Raw genomic sequence first — 19,899 nt, 5'->3', positions numbered from 1 at the left:
TCGTGAAAATATTTCTATATCCTGAACAGTCCACTTATTACTACTGCGGACTATTGGGAACTAACCGAATTCAACATGTTACTCAGATTCTGCTCACCAAATTTTATAAATCTTTAAAAGTACATATATTAAAAAGGAGGCTACTGGGAAGTAACTGAATTCACAAAAAAAGGTGTCTCAGTTCGTTTAAACGTTGCTCTGTCTTGAATAACAAGCTCATTACATGCGAAATCTATTGGGAACCGACTCAATTCACCATGATACTTAGATTCCGTTCCTTAAAATGTTGCTCGATATTGAAAAGCAATCTCATACAAGCATGTCCCATTGGGAACTCACTGAATTCGCCTAGAAATTTTGATTCCATTTGTGAAAATTTTTCTATATCCCGAACAGTCCACTTATTACTACTGTGGCCTATTGGGAACTAACCGAATTCACCATGTTACTCAGATTCGGCTCTCCAAATTTTAATAAATCTTTAAGTACACATATTACAAGAGCAGGCTACTAGGAACTACTGAATTCACAAAGAAACAGTGTCTCATTTCGTTAAAACGTTGCTCTATCTTGAAAAACAAGCTTATTATATGCGAATCATATTGGGAACCTAATCAATTCACAGCGATACGTAGATTCCGTTCCTTAAAATGATGCTCGATATTGAAAAGCAAACCCATACAAGCATGTCCCATTGGGATGTCACTGAATTCGCCTAGAAATTTTGCTTCCATTCGTGAAAATTTTTCTATATCCCGAACAGTCCAATTATTACTACTGCGGCCTATTGGGAACTAACCGAATTCACCATGTTACTCAGATGCGGCTCACCAAATTTTTATAAATCTTTAAAAGTACACATACTACAAGAGCAGACTACTGGGAACTAACTGAATTCACAAAGAAACAGTGTCTCAGTTCGTTTAAACGTTGCTCTATCTTGAATAACAAGCTTATTACCTGCGAATCCTATTGTGGACCTACTGAATTCACAATGATATTTAGATTCTGTTCTTTAAAATGTTGCTCGATATCGAAAAGCAAACTCATCCAAGCATGTCCCATTGGGAATTCACTTAATTCTCCTAGAAATTTTAATTCCATTCGTGAAAATTTTTCTATATCCCGAACAGTCCAATTATTACTACTGTGGCCTATTGGGAACTAACCGAATTCACCATGTTACTCAGATTCGGCTCACCAAATTTTTATAAATCTTTAAAAGTACACATATTACAAGACCAGGTTACTGGGAACTAACTGAATTCACAAAGAAACAGTGTCTCAGTTCGTTTAAACGTTGCTCTATCTTGAATAACAAGCTTATTACATGCGAAACCTACTGGGATCCTACTGAATTCACCATATTACTTAGATTCCGTTCCTTAAAATGTTGCTCGATATTGAAAAGCAAACTCATACAAGCATGTCCCATTGGGAACTCACTGAATTCGCCTAGAAATTTTGATTCCATTCGTGAAAATATTTCTATATCCTGAACAGTCCACTTATTACTACTGCGGCCTATTGGGACCTAACCGAATTCACCATGTTACTCAGATTCGGCTCACCAAATTTTTATAAATCTTTAAAAGTACACATATTACAAGAGCAGGCTACCAGGAACTAACTGAATTCACAAAGAAACAGTGTTTCTGATCGTTAAAACGTTGCTCTATCTTGAATAACAAGCTTATTATATGCGAATACTATTGGGAACCTACTGAATTCACCATGATACTTAGATTCCGTTCCTTATAATGTTGCTCGATATTGAAAAGCAAACTCATACAAGCATGGCCCATTGGGAACTCACTGAATTCGCCTAGGAACTTTGATTCCATTCGTGAAAATTTTTCTATATCCCGAACAGTCCACTTATTACTACTGTGGCCTATTGGGAACTAACCGAATTCACCATGTTACTCAGATTCGGCTCACCAAATTTTAATAATCTTTAAAAGTACACATATTACAAGAGCAGGCTACTAGGAACTACTGAATTCACAAAGAAACAGTGTCTCATTTCCTTAAAACGTTGCTCTATCTTGAAAAACAAGCTTATTATATGCGAATCCTATTGGGAACCTAATCAATTCACCATGATACTTAGATTCCTTTTCTTAAAATGATGCTCGATATTGAAGAGCAATCTCATACAAGCATGTCCCATTGGGGACTCTCTGAATTCTCCTAGAAATTTTGATTCCATTAGTGTAAATTTTTGTATATCCCGAACAGTCCACTTATTACTACTGCGGCCTATTGGGAACTAACCAATTCACTATGTTACTCAGATTCCACTCACCAAATTTTTATAAATCTTTAAAAATACACATATTACAAATCAGGCTACTGGGAACAAACTGAATTAACAAAGAAAGGTGTCTCAGTTCGTTTAAACGTTGCTCTATCTTGAATAACAAGCTCATTACATGCGAAATCTATTGGGAACCGACTCAATTCACCATGATACTTAGATTCCGTTCCTTAAAATGTTGCTCTATATTGAAAAGCAATCTCATACAAGCATGTCCCATTGGGAACTCACTGAATTCGCCTAGAAATTTTGATTCCATTCGTGAAAATTTTTCTATATCCCGAACAGTCCACTTATTACTACTGCGGCCTATAGAAAACTAACCGAATTCACCATATTACTCATATTCGGCTCACCAAATTTTTATAAATCTTTAAAGGACACATATTCCAAGAGCAGGCTACTGGGAGCTAACTGAATTCACAAAGAAACAGTGTCTCTGTTTGTTTAAACGTTGCTCTATCTTGAATAACAAGCTTATTACATGCGAATCCTATTGGGGACCTACTGAATTCACCATGATACTTAGATTCCGTTCCTGAAAATGTTGCTCGATATCGAAAAGCAAACTGATACAAGAATGTCCCATTGGGAAGTCACTGAATTCGCCTAGAAATTTTGATTCCATTCGTGAAAATTTTTCTATATCCCGAACAGTCCACTTATTACTACTGCGGCCAATTGGGAACTAACCGAATTCACCATGTTACTCAGATTCGGCTCACCAAATTTTTATAAATCTTTAAAAGTACACATATTACAAGAGCAGGCTACCAGGAACTAACTGAATTCACAAAGAAACAGTGTTTCTGATCGTTAAAACGTTGCTCTATCTTGAATAACAAGCTTATTATATGCGAATACTATTGGGAACCTACTGAATTCACCATGATACTTAGATTCCGTTCCTTATAATGTTGCTCGATATTGAAAAGCAAACTCATACAAGCATGGCCCATTGGGAACTCACTGAATTCGCCTAGGAACTTTGATTCCATTCGTGAAAATTTTTCTATATCCCGAACAGTCCACTTATTACTACTGTGGCCTACTGGGAACTAACCGAATTCACCATGTTACTCAGATTCGGCTCACCAAATTTTAATAAATCTTTAAAAGTACACATATTACAAGAGCAGGCTACTAGGAACTACTGAATTCACAAAGAAACAGTGTCTCATTTCCTTAAAACGTTGCTCTATCTTGAAAAACAAGCTTATTATATGCGAATCCTATTGGGAACCTAATCAATTCACCATGATACTTAGATTCCTTTTCTTAAAATGATGCTCGATATTGAAAAGCAATCTCATACAAGCATGTCCCATTGGGGACTCACTGAATTCGCCTAGAAATTTTGATTCCATTAGTGTAAATTTTTGTATATCCCGAACAGTCCACTTATTACTACTGCGGCCTATTGGGAACTAACCAATTCACCATGTTACTCAGATTCCGCTCACCAAATTTTTATAAATCTTTAAAAATACACATATTACAAATCAGGCTACTGGGAACAAACTGAATTAACAAAGAAAGGTGTCTCAGTTCGTTTAAACGTTGCTCTATCTTGAATAACAAGCTCATTACATGCGAAATCTATTGGGAACCCACTCAATTCACCATGATACTTACATTCCGTTCCTTAAAATGTTGCTCGATATTGAAAAGCAATCTCATACAAGCATGTCCCATTGGGAACTCACTGAATTCGCCTAGAAATTTTGATTCCATTCGTGAAAATTTTTCTATATCCCGAACAGTCCACTTATTACTACTGCGGCCTATAGAAAACTAACCGAATTCACCATATTACTCATATTCGGCTCACCAAATTTTTATAAATCTTTAAAGGACACATATTCCAAGAGCAGGCTACTGGGAGCTAACTGAATTCACAAAGAAACAGTGTCTCAGTTTGTTTAAACGTTGCTCTATCTTGAATAACAAGCTTATTACATGCGAATCCTATTGGGGACCTACTGAATTCACCATGATGCTTAGATTCCGTTCCTGAAAATGTTGCTCGATATCGAAAAGCAAACTGATACAAGAATGTCCCATTGGGAAGTCACTGAATTCGCCTAGAAATTTTGATTCCATTCGTGAAAATTTTTCTATATCCCGAACAGTCCACTTATTACTACTGCGGCCAATTGGGAACTAACCGAATTCACCATGTTACTCAGATTCGGCTCACCAAATTTTTATAAATCATTAAAAGTACACATATTACAAGAGCAGGTTACTGGGAACTAACTGAATTCACAAAGAAACAGTGTCTCAGTTCGTTTAAACGTTGCTCTATCTTGAATAACAAGCTTATTACATGCGAAACCTACTGGGAACCTACTGAATTCACCATATTACTTAGATTCCGTTCCTTAAAATGTTGTTCGATATCGAAAAGCAAACTGATACAAGAATGTCCCATTGGGAAGTCACTGAATTCGCCTAGAAATTTTGATTCCATTCGTGAAAATTTTTCTATATCCCGAACAGTCCACTTATTACTACTGCGGCCAATTTGGAACTAACCGAATTCACCATGTTACTCAGATTCGGCTCACCAAATTTTTATAAATCTTTAAAAGTACACATATTACAAGAGCAGGCTACCAGGAACTAACTGAATTCACAAAGAAACAGTGTTTCAGATCGTTAAAACGTTGCTCTATCTTGAATAACAAGCTTATTATATGCGAATCCTACTGGGAACCTACAGAATTCACCATGATACTTAGATTCCGTTCCTTATAATGTTGCTCGATATTGAAAAGCAAACTCATACAAGCATGGCCCATTGGGAACTCACTGAATTCGCCTAGAAATTTTGATTCCATTTGTGAAAATTTTTCTATATCCCGAACAGTCCACTTATTACTACTGTGGCCTATTGGGAACTAACCGAATTCACCATGTTACTCAGATTCGGCTCTCCAAATTTTAATAAATCTTTAAGTACACATATTACAAGAGCAGGCTACTAGGAACTACTGAATTCACAAAGAAACAGTGTCTCATTTCGTTAAAACGTTGGTCTATCTTGAAAAACAAGCTTATTATATGCGAATCATATTGGGAACCTAATCAATTCACAGCGATACGTAGATTCCGTTCCTTAAAATGATGCTCGATATTGAAAAGCAAACTCATACAAGCATGTCCCATTGTGGTCTCACTGAATTCGCCTAGAAATTTTGCTTCCATTCGTGAAAATTTTTCTATATCCCGAACAGTCCACTTATTACTACTGCGGCCTATTGGGAACTAACCGAATTCACCATGTTACTCAGGTGCGGCTCACCAAATTTTTATAAATCTTTAAAAGTACACATACTACAAGAGCAGGCTACTGGGAACTAACTGAATTCACAAAGAAACAGTGTCTCAGTTCGTTAAAACGTTGCTCTATCTTGAATACCAAGCTTATTACATGCGAATCCTATTGGGAACCTACTGAATTCACCATGATACATAGATTCCGTTCCTTAAAATGTTGCTCGATATTGAAAAGCAAACTCATACAAGCATGTCCCATTGGGAACGCACTGAATTCGCCTAGAAATTTTGATTCCATTCGTGAAAATTTTTCTATATCCCGAACAGTCCACTTATTACTACTGCGGCCTATTGGGACCTAACCGAATTCACCATGTTACTCAGATTCAGCTCACCAAATTTTTATAAATCATTAAAAGTACACATATTACAAGAGCAGGTTACTGGGAACTAACTGAATTCACAAAGAAACAGTGTCTCAGTTCGTTTAAACGTTGCTCTATCTTGAATAACAAGCTTATTACATGCGAAACCTACTGGGAACCTACTGAATTCACCATATTACTTAGATTCCGTTCCTTAAAATGTTGTTCGATATCGAAAAGCAAACTGATACAAGAATGTCCCATTGGGAAGTCACTGAATTCGCCTAGAAATTTTGATTCCATTCGTGAAAATTTTTCTATATCCCGAACAGTCCACTTATTACTACTGCGGCCAATTTGGAACTAACCGAATTCACCATGTTACTCAGATTCGGCTCACCAAATTTTTATAAATCTTTAAAAGTACACATATTACAAGAGCAGGCTACCAGGAACTAACTGAATTCACAAAGAAACAGTGTTTCAGATCGTTAAAACGTTGCTCTATCTTGAATAACAAGCTTATTATATGCGAATCCTACTGGGAACCTACAGAATTCACCATGATACTTAGATTCCGTTCCTTATAATGTTGCTCGATATTGAAAAGCAAACTCATACAAGCATGGCCCATTGGGAACTCACTGAATTCGCCTAGAAATTTTGATTCCATTTGTGAAAATTTTTCTATATCCCGAACAGTCCACTTATTACTACTGTGGCCTATTGGGAACTAACCGAATTCACCATGTTACTCAGATTCGGCTCTCCAAATTTTAATAAATCTTTAAGTACACATATTACAAGAGCAGGCTACTAGGAACTACTGAATTCACAAAGAAACAGTGTCTCATTTCGTTAAAACGTTGGTCTATCTTGAAAAACAAGCTCATTATATGCGAATCATATTGGGAACCTAATCAATTCACAGCGATACGTAGATTCCGTTCCTTAAAATGATGCTCGATATTGAAAAGCAAACTCATACAAGCATGTCCCATTGTGGTCTCACTGAATTCGCCTAGAAATTTTGCTTCCATTCGTGAAAATTTTTCTATATCCCGAACAGTCCACTTATTACTACTGCGGCCTATTGGGAACTAACCGAATTCACCATGTTACTCAGGTGCGGCTCACCAAATTTTTATAAATCTTTAAAAGTACACATACTACAAGAGCAGGCTACTGGGAACTAACTGAATTCACAAAGAAACAGTGTCTCAGTTCGTTTAAACGTTGCTCTACCTGGAATAACAAGCTTATTACCTGCGAATCCTATTGTGGACCTACTGAATTCACCATGATATTTAGATTCCGTTCCTTAAAATGTTGCTCGATATCGAAAAGCAAACTCATCCAAGCATGTCCCATTGGGAATTCACTTAATTCGCCTAGAAATTTTAATTCCATTCGTGAAAATTTTTCTATATCCCGAACAGTCCACTTATTACTACTGCGGCCAATTGGGAACTAACCGAATTCACAATGTTACTCAGATTCGGCTCACCAAAATTTATAAATCTTTAAAAGTACATATATTACAAGAGCAGGTTACTGGGAACTAACTGAATTCACAAAGAAACAGTGTCTCAGTTCGTTTAAACGTTGCTCTATCTTGAATAACAAGCTTATTACATGCGAAACCTACTGGGATCCTACTGAATTCACCATATTACTTAGATTCCGTTCCTTAAAATGTTGCTCGATATTGAAAAGCAAACTCATACAAGCATGTCCCATTGGGAACTCACTGAATTCGCCTAGAAATTTTGATTCCATTCGTGAAAATATTTCTATATCCTGAACAGTCCTCTTATTACTACTGCGGAGTATTGGGAACTAACCGAATTCACCATGTTACTCAGATTCAGCCCACCAAATTTTATAAATCTGTAAAAGTACATATATTAAAAAGGAGGCTACTGGGAACTAACTGAATTCACAAAAAAAGGTGTCTCAGTTCGTTTAAACGTTGCTCTGTCTTGAATAACAAGCTCATTACATGCGAAATCTATTGGGAACCGACTCAATTCACCATGATACTTAGATTCCGTTCCTTAAAATGTTGCTCGATATTGAAAAGCAAACTCATACAAGCATGTCCCTTTGGGAACTCACTGAATTCGCCTAGAAATTTTGATTCCATTCGTGAAAATTTTTCTATATCCCGAACAGTCCACTTATTACTACTGCGGCCTATAGAAAACTAACCGAATTCACCATGTTACTCATATTCTGCTCACCAAATTTTTATAAATCTTTAAAGGACACATATTCCAAGAGCAGGCTACTGGGAGCTAACTGAATTCACAAAGAAACAGTGTCTCAGTTTGTTTAAACGTTGCTCTATCTTGAATAACAAGCTTATTACATGCGAATCCTATTGGGACCTACTGAATTCACCATGATACTTAAATTCCGTTCCTGAAAATGTTGCTCGATATCGAAAAGCAAACTGATACAAGAATGTCCCATTGGGAAGTCACTGAATTCGCCTAGAAATTTTGATTCCATTTGTGAAAATTTTTCTATATCCCGAACAGTCCACTTATTACTACTGTGGCCTATTGGGAACTAACCAAATTCACCATGTTACTCAGATTCGGCTCTCCAAATTTTAATAAATCTTTAAGTACACATATTACAAGAGCAGGCTACTAGGAACTACTGAATTCACAAAGAAACAGTGTCTCATTTCGTTAAAACGTTGCTCTATCTTGAAAAACAAGCTTATTATATGCGAATCATATTGGGAACCTAATCAATTCACAGCGATACGTAGATTCCGTTCCTTAAAATGATGCTCGATATTGAAAAGCAAACTCATTACAAGCATGTCCCATTGGGATCTCACTGAATTTGCCTAGAAATTTTGCTCCATTAGTGAAAATTTTTCTATACCCGAACAGTCCACTTATTACTACTGCGGCCTATTGGGAACTAACCGAATTCACCATGTTACTCAGATGCGGCTCACCAAATTTTTATAAATCTTTAAAAGTACACATACTACAAGAGCAGGCTACTGGGAACTAACTGAATTCACAAAGAAACAGTGTCTCAGTTCGTTTAAACGTTGCTCTATCTTGAATAACAAGCTTATTACCTGCGAATCCTATTGGGGACCTACTGAATTCACCATGATGCTTAGATTCCGTTCCTGAAAATGTTGCTCGATATCGAAAAGCAAACTGATACAAGAATGTCCCATTGGGAAGTCACTGAATTCGCCTAGAAATTTTGATTCCATTCGTGAAAATTTTTCTATATCCCGAACAGTCCACTTATTACTACTGCGGCCAATTGGGAACTAACCGAATTCACCATGTTACTCAGATTCGGCTCACCAAATTTTTATAAATCTTTAAAAGTACACATATTACAAGAGCAGGCTACCAGGAACTAACTGAATTCACAAAGAAACAGTGTTTCTGATCGTTAAAACGTTGCTCTATCTAGAATAACAAGCTTATTACATGCGAATACTATTGGGAACCTACTGAATTCACCATGATACTTAGATTCCGTTCCTTATAATGTTGCTCGATATTGAAAAGCAAACTCATAGAAGCATGGCCCATTGGGAACTCACTGAATTCGCCTAGGAATTTTGATTCCATTCGTGAAAATTTTTCTATATCCCGAACAGTCCACTTATTTCTACTGTGGCCTATTGGGAACTAACCGAATTCACCATGTTACTCAGATTCGGCTCACCAAATTTTAATAAATCTTTAAAAGTACACATATTACAAGAGCAGGCTACTAGGAACTACTGAATTCACAAAGAAACAGTGTCTCATTTCCTTAAAACGTTGCTCTATCTTGAAAAACAAGCTTATTATATGCGAATCCTATTGGGAACCTAATCAATTCACCATGATACTTAGATTCCTTTTCTTAAAATGATGCTCGATATTGAAAAGCAATCTCATACAAGCATGTCCCATTGGGGACTCACTGAATTCGCCTAGAAATTTTGATTCCATTAGTGTAAATTTTTGTATATCCCGAACAGTCCACTTATTACTACTGCGGCCTATTGGGAACTAACCAATTCAACATGTTACTAAGATTCCGCTCACCAAATTTTTATAAATCTTTAAAAATACACATATTACAAATCAGGCTACTGGGAACAAACTGAATTAACAAAAAAAGGTGTCTCAGTTCGTTTAAACGTTGCTCTGTCTTGAATAACAAGCTCATTACATGCGAAATCTATTGGGAACCGACTCAATTCACCATGATACTTAGATTCCGTTCCTTAAAATGTTGCTCGATATTGAAAAGCAAACTCATACAAGCATGTCCCTTTGGGAACTCACTGAATTCGCCTAGAAATTTTGATTCCATTCGTGAAAATTTTTCTATATCCCGAACAGTCCACTTATTACTACTGCGGCCTATAGAAAACTAACCGAATTCACCATGTTACTCATATTCTGCTCACCAAACTTTTATAAATCTTTAAAGGACACATATTCCAAGAGCAGGCTACTGGGAGCTAACTGAATTCACAAAGAAACAGTGTCTCAGTTTGTTTAAACGTTGCTCTATCTTGAATAACAAGCTTATTACATGCGAATCCTATTGGGACCTACTGAATTCACCATGATACTTAGATTCCGTTCCTGAAAATGTTGCTCGATATCGAAAAGCAAACTGATACAAGAATGTCCCATTGGGAAGTCACTGAATTCGCCTAGAAATTTTGATTCCATTTGTGAAAATTTTTCTATATCCCGAACAGTCCACTTATTACTACTGTGGCCTATTGGGAACTAACCAAATTCACCATGTTACTCAGATTCGGCTCTCCAAATTTTAATAAATCTTTAAGTACACATATTACAAGAGCAGGCTACTAGGAACTACTGAATTCACAAAGAAACAGTGTCTCATTTCGTTAAAACGTTGCTCTATCTTGAAAAACAAGCTTATTATATGCGAATCATATTGGGAACCTAATCAATTCACAGCGATACGTAGATTCCGTTCCTTAAAATGATGCTCGATATTGAAAAGCAAACTCATTACAAGCATGTCCCATTGGGATCTCACTGAATTTGCCTAGAAATTTTGCTCCATTAGTGAAAATTTTTCTATACCCGAACAGTCCACTTATTACTACTGCGGCCTATTGGGAACTAACCGAATTCACCATGTTACTCAGATGCGGCTCACCAAATTTTTATAAATCTTTAAAAGTACACATACTACAAGAGCAGGCTACTGGGAACTAACTGAATTCACAAAGAAACAGTGTCTCAGTTCGTTAAAACGTTGCTCTATCTTGAATACCAAGCTTATTACATGCGAATCCTATTGGGAACCTACTGAATTCAACATGATACATAGATTCCGTTCCTTAAAATGTTGCTCGATATTGAAAAGCAAACTCATACAAGCATGTCCCATTGGGAACTCACTGAATTCGCCTAGAAATTTTGATTCCATTCGTGAAAATTTTTCTATATCCCGAACAGTCCACTTATTACTACTGCGGCCTATTGGGACCTAACCGAATTCACCATGTTACTCAGATTCAGCTCACCAAATTTTTATAAATCACTAAAAGTACACATATTACAAGAGCAGGTTACTGGGAACTAACTGAATTCACAAAGAAACAGTGTCTCAGTTCGTTTAAACGTTGCTCTATCTTGAATAACAAGCTTATTACATGCGAAACCTACTGGGAACCTACTGAATTCACCATATTACTTAGATTCCGTTCCTTAAAATGTTGTTCGATATCGAAAAGCAAACTGATACAAGAATGTCCCATTGGGAAGTCACTGAATTCGCCTAGAAATTTTGATTCCATTCGTGAAAATTTTTCTATATCCCGAACAGTCCACTTATTACTACTGCGGCCAATTTGGAACTAACCGAATTCACCATGTTACTCAGATTCGGCTCACCAAATTTTTATAAATCTTTAAAAGTACACATATTACAAGAGCAGGCTACCAGGAACTAACTGAATTCACAAAGAAACAGTGTTTCAGATCGTTAAAACGTTGCTCTATCTTGAATAACAAGCTTATTATATGCGAATCCTACTGGGAACCTACAGAATTCACCATGATACTTAGATTCCGTTCCTTATAATGTTGCTCGATATTGAAAAGCAAACTCATACAAGCATGGCCCATTGGGAACTCACTGAATTCGCCTAGAAATTTTGATTCCATTTGTGAAAATTTTTCTATATCCCGAACAGTCCACTTATTACTACTGTGGCCTATTGGGAACTAACCGAATTCACCATGTTACTCAGATTCGGCTCTCCAAATTTTAATAAATCTTTAAGTACACATATTACAAGAGCAGGCTACTAGGAACTACTGAATTCACAAAGAAACAGTGTCTCATTTCGTTAAAACGTTGGTCTATCTTGAAAAACAAGCTTATTATATGCGAATCATATTGGGAACCTAATCAAATCACAGCGATACGTAGATTCCGTTCCTTAAAATGATGCTCGATATTGAAAAGCAAACTCATACAAGCATGTCCCATTGGGGTCTCACTGAATTCGCCTAGAAATTTTGCTTCCATTAGTGAAAATTTTTCTATATCCCGAACAGTCCACTTATTACTACTGCGGCCTATTGGGAACTAACCGAATTCACCATGTTACTCAGGTGCGGCTCACCAAATTTTTATAAATCTTTAAAAGTACACATACTACAAGAGCAGGCTACTGGGAACTAACTGAATTCACAAAGAAACAGTGTCTCAGTTCGTTTAAACGTTGCTCTACCTGGAATAAAAAGCTTATTACCTGCGAATCCTATTGTGGACCTACTGAATTCACCATGATATTTAGATTCCGTTCCTTAAAATGTTGTTCGATATCGAAAAGCAAACTGATACAAGAATGTCCCATTGGGAAGTCACTGAATTCGCCTAGAAATTTTGATTCCATTCGTGAAAATTTTTCTATATCCCGAACAGTCCACTTATTACTACTGCAGCCAATTTGGAACTAACCGAATTCACCATGTTACTCAGATTCGGCTCACCAAATTTTTATAAATCTTTAAAAGTACACATATTACAAGAGCAGGCTACCAGGAACTAACTGAATTCACAAAGAAACAGTGTCTCATTTCGTTAAAACGTTGCTCTATCTTGAAAAACAAGCTTATTATATGCGAATCATATTGGGAACCTAATCAATTCACAGCGATACGTAGATTCCGTTCCTTAAAATGATGCTCGATATTGAAAAGCAAACTCATTACAAGCATGTCCCATTGGGATCTCACTGAATTTGCCTAGAAATTTTGATTCCATTAGTAAAAATTTTTCTATATCCCGAACAGTCCACTTATTACTACTGCGGCCTATTGGGAACTAACCGAATTCACCATGTTACTCAGATGCGGCTCACCAAATTTTTATAAATCTTTAAAAGTACACATACTACAAGAGCAGGCTACTGGGAACTAACTGAATTCACAAAGAAACAGTGTCTCAGTTCGTTTAAACGTTGCTCTATCTTGAATAACAAGCTTATTACCTGCGAATCCTATTGTGGACCTACAGAATTCACCATGATATTTAGATTCCGTTCCTTAAAATGTTGCTCGATATCGAAAAGCAAACTCATCAAAGCATTCCCATTGGGAATTCACTTAATTCGCCTAGAAATTTTAATTCCATTCGTGAAAATTTTTCTATATCCCGAACAGTCCACTTATTACTACTGCGGCCAATTGGGAACTAACCGAATTCACCATGTTACTCAGATTCGGCTCACCAAATTTTTATAAATCTTTAAAAGTACACATATTACAAGAGCAGGTTACTGGGAACTAACTGAATTCACAAAGAAACAGTGTCTCAGTTCGTTTAAACGTTGCTCTATCTTGAATAACAAGCTTATTACATGCGAAACCTACTGGGATCCTACTGAATTCACCATATTACTTAGATTCCGTTCCTTAAAATGTTGCTCGATATTGAAAAGCAAACTCATACAAGCATGGCTCATTGGGAACTCACTGAATTCGCCTAGGAATTTTGATTCCATTCGTGAAATTTTTTCTATATCCCGAACAGTCCACTTATTACTACTGCGGCCAATTTGGAACTCACCGAATTCACCATGTTACTCATATTCGACTCACCAAATTTTTATAAATCTTTAAAAGTACACATATTCCAAGAGCAGGCTACTGGGAGCTAACTGAATTCACAAAGAAACAGTGTCTCAGTTCGTTTAAACGTTGCTCTATCTTGAATAACAAGCTTATTACATGCGAATCCTATTGGGGACCTACTGAATTCACCATGATACTTAGATTCCGTTCCTTAAAATGTTGTTCGATATCGAAAAGCAAACTGATACAAGAATGTCCCATTGGGAAGTCACTGAATTCGCCTAGAAATTTTGATTCCATTCGTGAAAATTTTTCTATATCCCGAACAGCCCACTTATTACTACTGCGGCCAATTTGGAACTAACCGAATTCACCATGTTACTCAGATTCGGCTCACCAAATTTTTATAAATCTTTAAAAGTACACATATTACAAGAGCAGGCTACTAGGAACTACTGAATTCACAAAGAAACAGTGTCTCATTTCGTTAAAACGTTGCTCTATCTTGAAAAACAAGCTTATTATATGCGAATCATATTGGGAACCTAATCAATTCACAGCGATACGTAGATTCCGTTCCTTAAAATGATGCTCGATATTGAAAAGCAAACTCATACAAGCATGTCCCATTGGGATCTCACTGAATTCGCCTAGAAATTTTGCTTCCATTAGTGAAAATTTTTCTATATCCCGAACAGTCCACTTATTACTACTGCGGCCTATTGGGAACTAACCGAATTCACCATGTTACTCAGATGCGGCTCACTAAATTTTTATAAATCTTTAAAAGTACACATACTACAAGAGCAGGCTACTGGGAACTAACTGAATTCACAAAGAAACAGTGTCTCAGTTCGTTTAAACGTTGCTCTATCTAGAATAACAAGCTTATTACCTGCGAATCCTATTGTGGACCTAATGAATTCACCATGATATTTAGATTCCGTTCCTTAAAATGTTGCTCGATATCGAAAAGCAAACTCATCCAAGCATGTCCCATTGGGAATTCACTTAATTCGCCTGGAAATTTTAATTCCATTCGTGAAAATTTTTCTATATCCCGAACAGTCCACTTATTACTACTGCGGCCAATTGGGAACTAACCGAATTCACCATGTTACTCAGATTCGGCTCACCAAATTTTTATAAATCTTTAAAAGTACACATATAACAAGAGCAGGTTACTGAGAACTAACTGAATTCACAAAGAAACAGTGTCTCAGTTCGTATAAACGTTGCTCTATCTTGAATAACAAGCTTATTACATGCGAAACCTACTGGGATCCTACTGAATTCACCATATTACTTAGATTCCGTTCCTTAAAATGTTGCTCGATATTGAAAAGCAAACTCATACAAGCATGTCCCATTGGGAACTCACTGAATTCGCCTAGAAATTTTGATTCCATTCGTGAAAATATTTCTATATCCTGAACAGTCCACTTATTACTACTGCGGACTATTGGGAACTAACCGAATTCACCATGTTACTCAGATTCCGCTCACCAAATTTTATAAATCTTTAAAAGTACATATATTAAAAAGGTGGCTATTGGGAACTAACTGAATTCACAAAAAAAGGTGTCTCAGTTCGTTTAAACGTTGCTCTGTCTTGAATAACAAGCTCATTACATGCGAAATCTATTGGGAACCGACTCAATTCACCATGATACTTAGATTCCGTTCCTTAAAATGTTGCTCGATATTGAAAAGCAAACTCATACAAGCATGTCCCATTGGGAACTCACTGAATTCGCCTAGAAAATTTGATTCCATTCGTGAAAATTTTTCTATATACCGAACAGTCCACTTATTACTACTGCGGCCTATAGAAAACTAACCGAATTCACCATGTTACTCATATTCTGCTCACCAAATTTTTATAAATCTTTAAAGGACACATATTCCAAGAGCAGGCTACTGGGAGCTAACTGAATTCACAAAGAAACAGTGTCTCAGTTTGTTTAAACGTTGCTCTATCTTGAATAACAAGCTTATTACATGCGAATCCTATTGGGGACATACTGAATTCACCATGATACTTAGATTCCGTTCCTGAAAATGTTGCTCGATATCGAAAAGCAACCTGATACAAGAATGTCCCATTGGGAAGTCACTGAATTCGCCTAGAAATTTTGATTCCATTCGTGAAAATTTTTCTATATCCCGAACAGTCCACTTATTACTACTGCGGCCAATTGGGAACTAACCGAATTCACCATGTTACTCAGATTCGGCTCACCAAATTTTTATAAATCTTTAAAAGTACACATATTACAAGAGCAGGCTACCAGGAACTAACTGAATTCACAAAGAAACAGTGTTTCAGTTCGTTTAAACGTTGCTCTATCTTGAATAACAAGCTTATTACATGCGAATCCTATTGGGAACCTACTCTATTCACCATGATACTTGGATTCCGTTCCTTAAAATGTTGCTCGATATTGAAAAGCAAACTCATACAAGCATGTCCCATTGGGAACTCACTGAATTCGCCTAGGAATTTTGATTCCATTCGTGAAATTTTTTCTATATCCCGAACAGTCCACTTATTACTACTGCGGCCAATTTGGAACTCACCGAATTCACCATGTTACTCATATTCGACTCACCAAATTTTTATAAATCTTTAAAAGTACACATATTCCAAGAGCAGGCTACTGGGAGCTAACTGAATTCACAAAGAAACAGTGTCTCAGTTCGTTTAAACGTTGCTCTATCTTGAATAACAAGCTTATTACCTGCGAATCCTATTGTGGACCTACTGAATTCACCATGATACTTAGATTCCGTTCCTTAAAATGTTGCTCGATATCGAAAAGCAAACTCATCCAAGCATTCCCATTGGGAATTCAGTTAATTCGCCTAGAAATTTTAATTCCATTCGTGAAAATTTTTCTATATCCCGAACAGTCCACTTATTACTACTGCGGCCAATTGGGAACTAACCGAATTCACCATGTTACTCAGATTCGGCTCACCAAATTTTTATAAATCTTTAAAAGTACACATATTACAAGAGCAGGTTACTGGGAACTAACTGAATTCACAAAGAAACAGTGTCTCAGTTCGTTTAAACGTTGCTCTATCTTGAATAACAAGCTTATTACATGCGAAACATACTGGGATCCTACTGAATTCACCATATTACTTAGATTCCGTTCCTTAAAATGTTGCTCGATATTGAAAAGCAAACTCATACAAGCATGTCCCATTGGGGTCTCACTGAATTCGCCTAGAAATTTTGCTTCCATTCGTGAAAATTTTTCTATATCCCGAACAGTCCACTTATTACTACTGCGGCCAATTTGGAACTCACCGAATTCACCATGTTACTCATATTCGACTCACCAAATTTTTATAAATCTTTAAAAGTACACATATTCCAGGAGCAGGCTACTGGGAGCTAACTGAATTCACAAAGAAACAGTGTCTCAGTTCGTTTAAACGTTGCTCTATCTTGAATAACAAGCTTATTACATGCGAATCCTATTGGGGACCTACTGAATTCACCATGATACTTAGATTCCGTTCCTTAAAATGTTGTTCGATATCGAAAAGCAAACTGATACAAGAATGTCCCATTGGGAAGTCACTGAATTCGCCTAGAAATTTTGATTCCATTCGTGAAAATTTTTCTATATCCCGAACAGCCCACTTATTACTACTGCGGCCTATTGGGAACTAACCGAATTCACCATGTTACAAAGATTCAGCTCTCCAAATTTTAATAAATCTTTAAGTACACATATTACAAGAGCAGGCTACTAGGAACTACTGAATTCACAAAGAAACAGTGTCTCATTTCGTTAAAACGTTGGTCTATCTTGAAAAACAAGCTTATTATATGCGAATCATATTGGGAACCTAATCAATTCACAGCGATACGTAGATTCCGTTCCTTAAAATGATGCTCGATATTGAAAAGCAAACTCATACAAGCATGTCCCATTGGGGTCTCACTGAATTCGCCTAGAAATTTTGCTTCCATTAGTGAAAATTTTTCTATATCCCGAACAGTCCACTTATTACTACTGCGGCCTATTGGGAACTAACCGAATTCACCATGTTACTCAGGTGCGGCTCACCAAATTTTTATAAATCTTTAAAAGTACACATACTACAAGAGCAGGCTACTGGGAACTAACTGAATTCACAAAGAAACAGTGTCTCAGTTCGTTTAAACGTTGCTCTACCTGGAATAAAAAGCTTATTACCTGCGAATCCTATTGTGGACCTACTGAATTCACCATGATATTTAGATTCCGTTCCTTAAAATGTTGCTCGATATCGAAAAGCAAACTCATCCAAGCATGTCCCATTGGGAATTCACTTAATTCGCCTAGAAATTTTAATTCCATTCGTGAAAATTTTTCTATATCCCGAACAGTCCACTTATTACTACTGCGGCCAATTGGGAACTAACCGAATTCACAATGTTACTCAGATTCGGCTCACCAAAATTTATAAATCTTTAAAAGTACATATATTACAAGAGCAGGTTACTGGGAACTAACTGAATTTACAAAGAAACAGTGTCTCAGTTCGTTTAAACGTTGCTCTATCTTGAATAACAAGCTTATTACATGCGAAACCTACTGGGATCCTACTGAATTCACCATATTACTTAGATTCCGTTCCTTAAAATGTTGCTCGATATTGAAAAGCAAACTCATACAAGCATGTCCCATTGGGAACTCACTGAATTCGCCTAGAAATTTTGATTCCATTCGTGAAAATATTTCTATATCCTGAACAGTCCTCTTATTACTACTGCGGAGTATTGGGAACTAACCGAATTCACCATGTTACTCAGATTTAGCCCACCAAATTTTATAAATCTGTAAAAGTACATATATTAAAAAGGAGGCTACTGGGAACTAACTGAATTCACAAAAAAAGGTGTCTCAGTTCGTTTAAACGTTGCTCTGTCTTGAATAACAAGCTCATTACATGCGAAATCTATTGGGAACCGACTCAATTCACCATGATACTTAGATTCCGTTCCTTAAAATGTTGCTCGATATTGAAAAGCAAACTCATACAAGCATGTCCCATTGGGAACTCACTGAATTCGCCTAGAAATTTTGATTCCATTCGTGAAAATTTTTCTATATCCCGAACAGTCCACTTATTACTACTGCGGCCTATAGAAAACTAACCGAATTCACCATGTTACTCATATTCTGCTCACCAAATTTTTATAAATCTTTAAAGGACACATAGTCCAAGAGCAGGCTACTGGGAGCTAACTGAATTCACAAAGAAACAGTGTCTCAGTTTGTTTAAACGTTGCTCTATCTTGAATAACAAGCTTATTACATGCGAATCCTATTGGGGACCTACTGAATTCACCATGATACTTAGATTCCGTTCCTGAAAATGTTGCTCGATATCGAAAAGCAAACTGATACAAGAATGTCCCATTGGGAAGTCACTGAATTCGCCTAGAAATTTTGATTCCATTCGTGAAAATTTTTCTATATCCCGAACAGTCCACTTATTACTACTGTGGCCTATTGGGAACTAACCGAATTCACCATGTTACTCAGATTCGGCTCTCCAAATTTTAATAAATCTTTAAGTATACATATTACAAGAGCAGGCTACTAGGAACTACTGAATTCACAAAGAAACAGTGTCTCATTTCGTTAAAACGTTGCTCTATCTTGAAAAACAAGCTTATTATATGCGAATCATATTGGGAACCTAATCAATTCACAGCGATACGTAGATTCCGTTCCTTAAAATGATGCTCGATATTGAAAAGCAAACTCATTACAAGCATGTCCCATTGGGATCTCACTGAATTCGC

This window comes from Rattus norvegicus, chromosome 14 (assembly GCF_036323735.1).
Source record: "Rattus norvegicus strain BN/NHsdMcwi chromosome 14, GRCr8, whole genome shotgun sequence".
NCBI classification, from domain to species: Eukaryota; Metazoa; Chordata; class Mammalia; order Rodentia; family Muridae; genus Rattus; species Rattus norvegicus.
Note: the sequence above shows the minus strand (reverse complement) of the source record.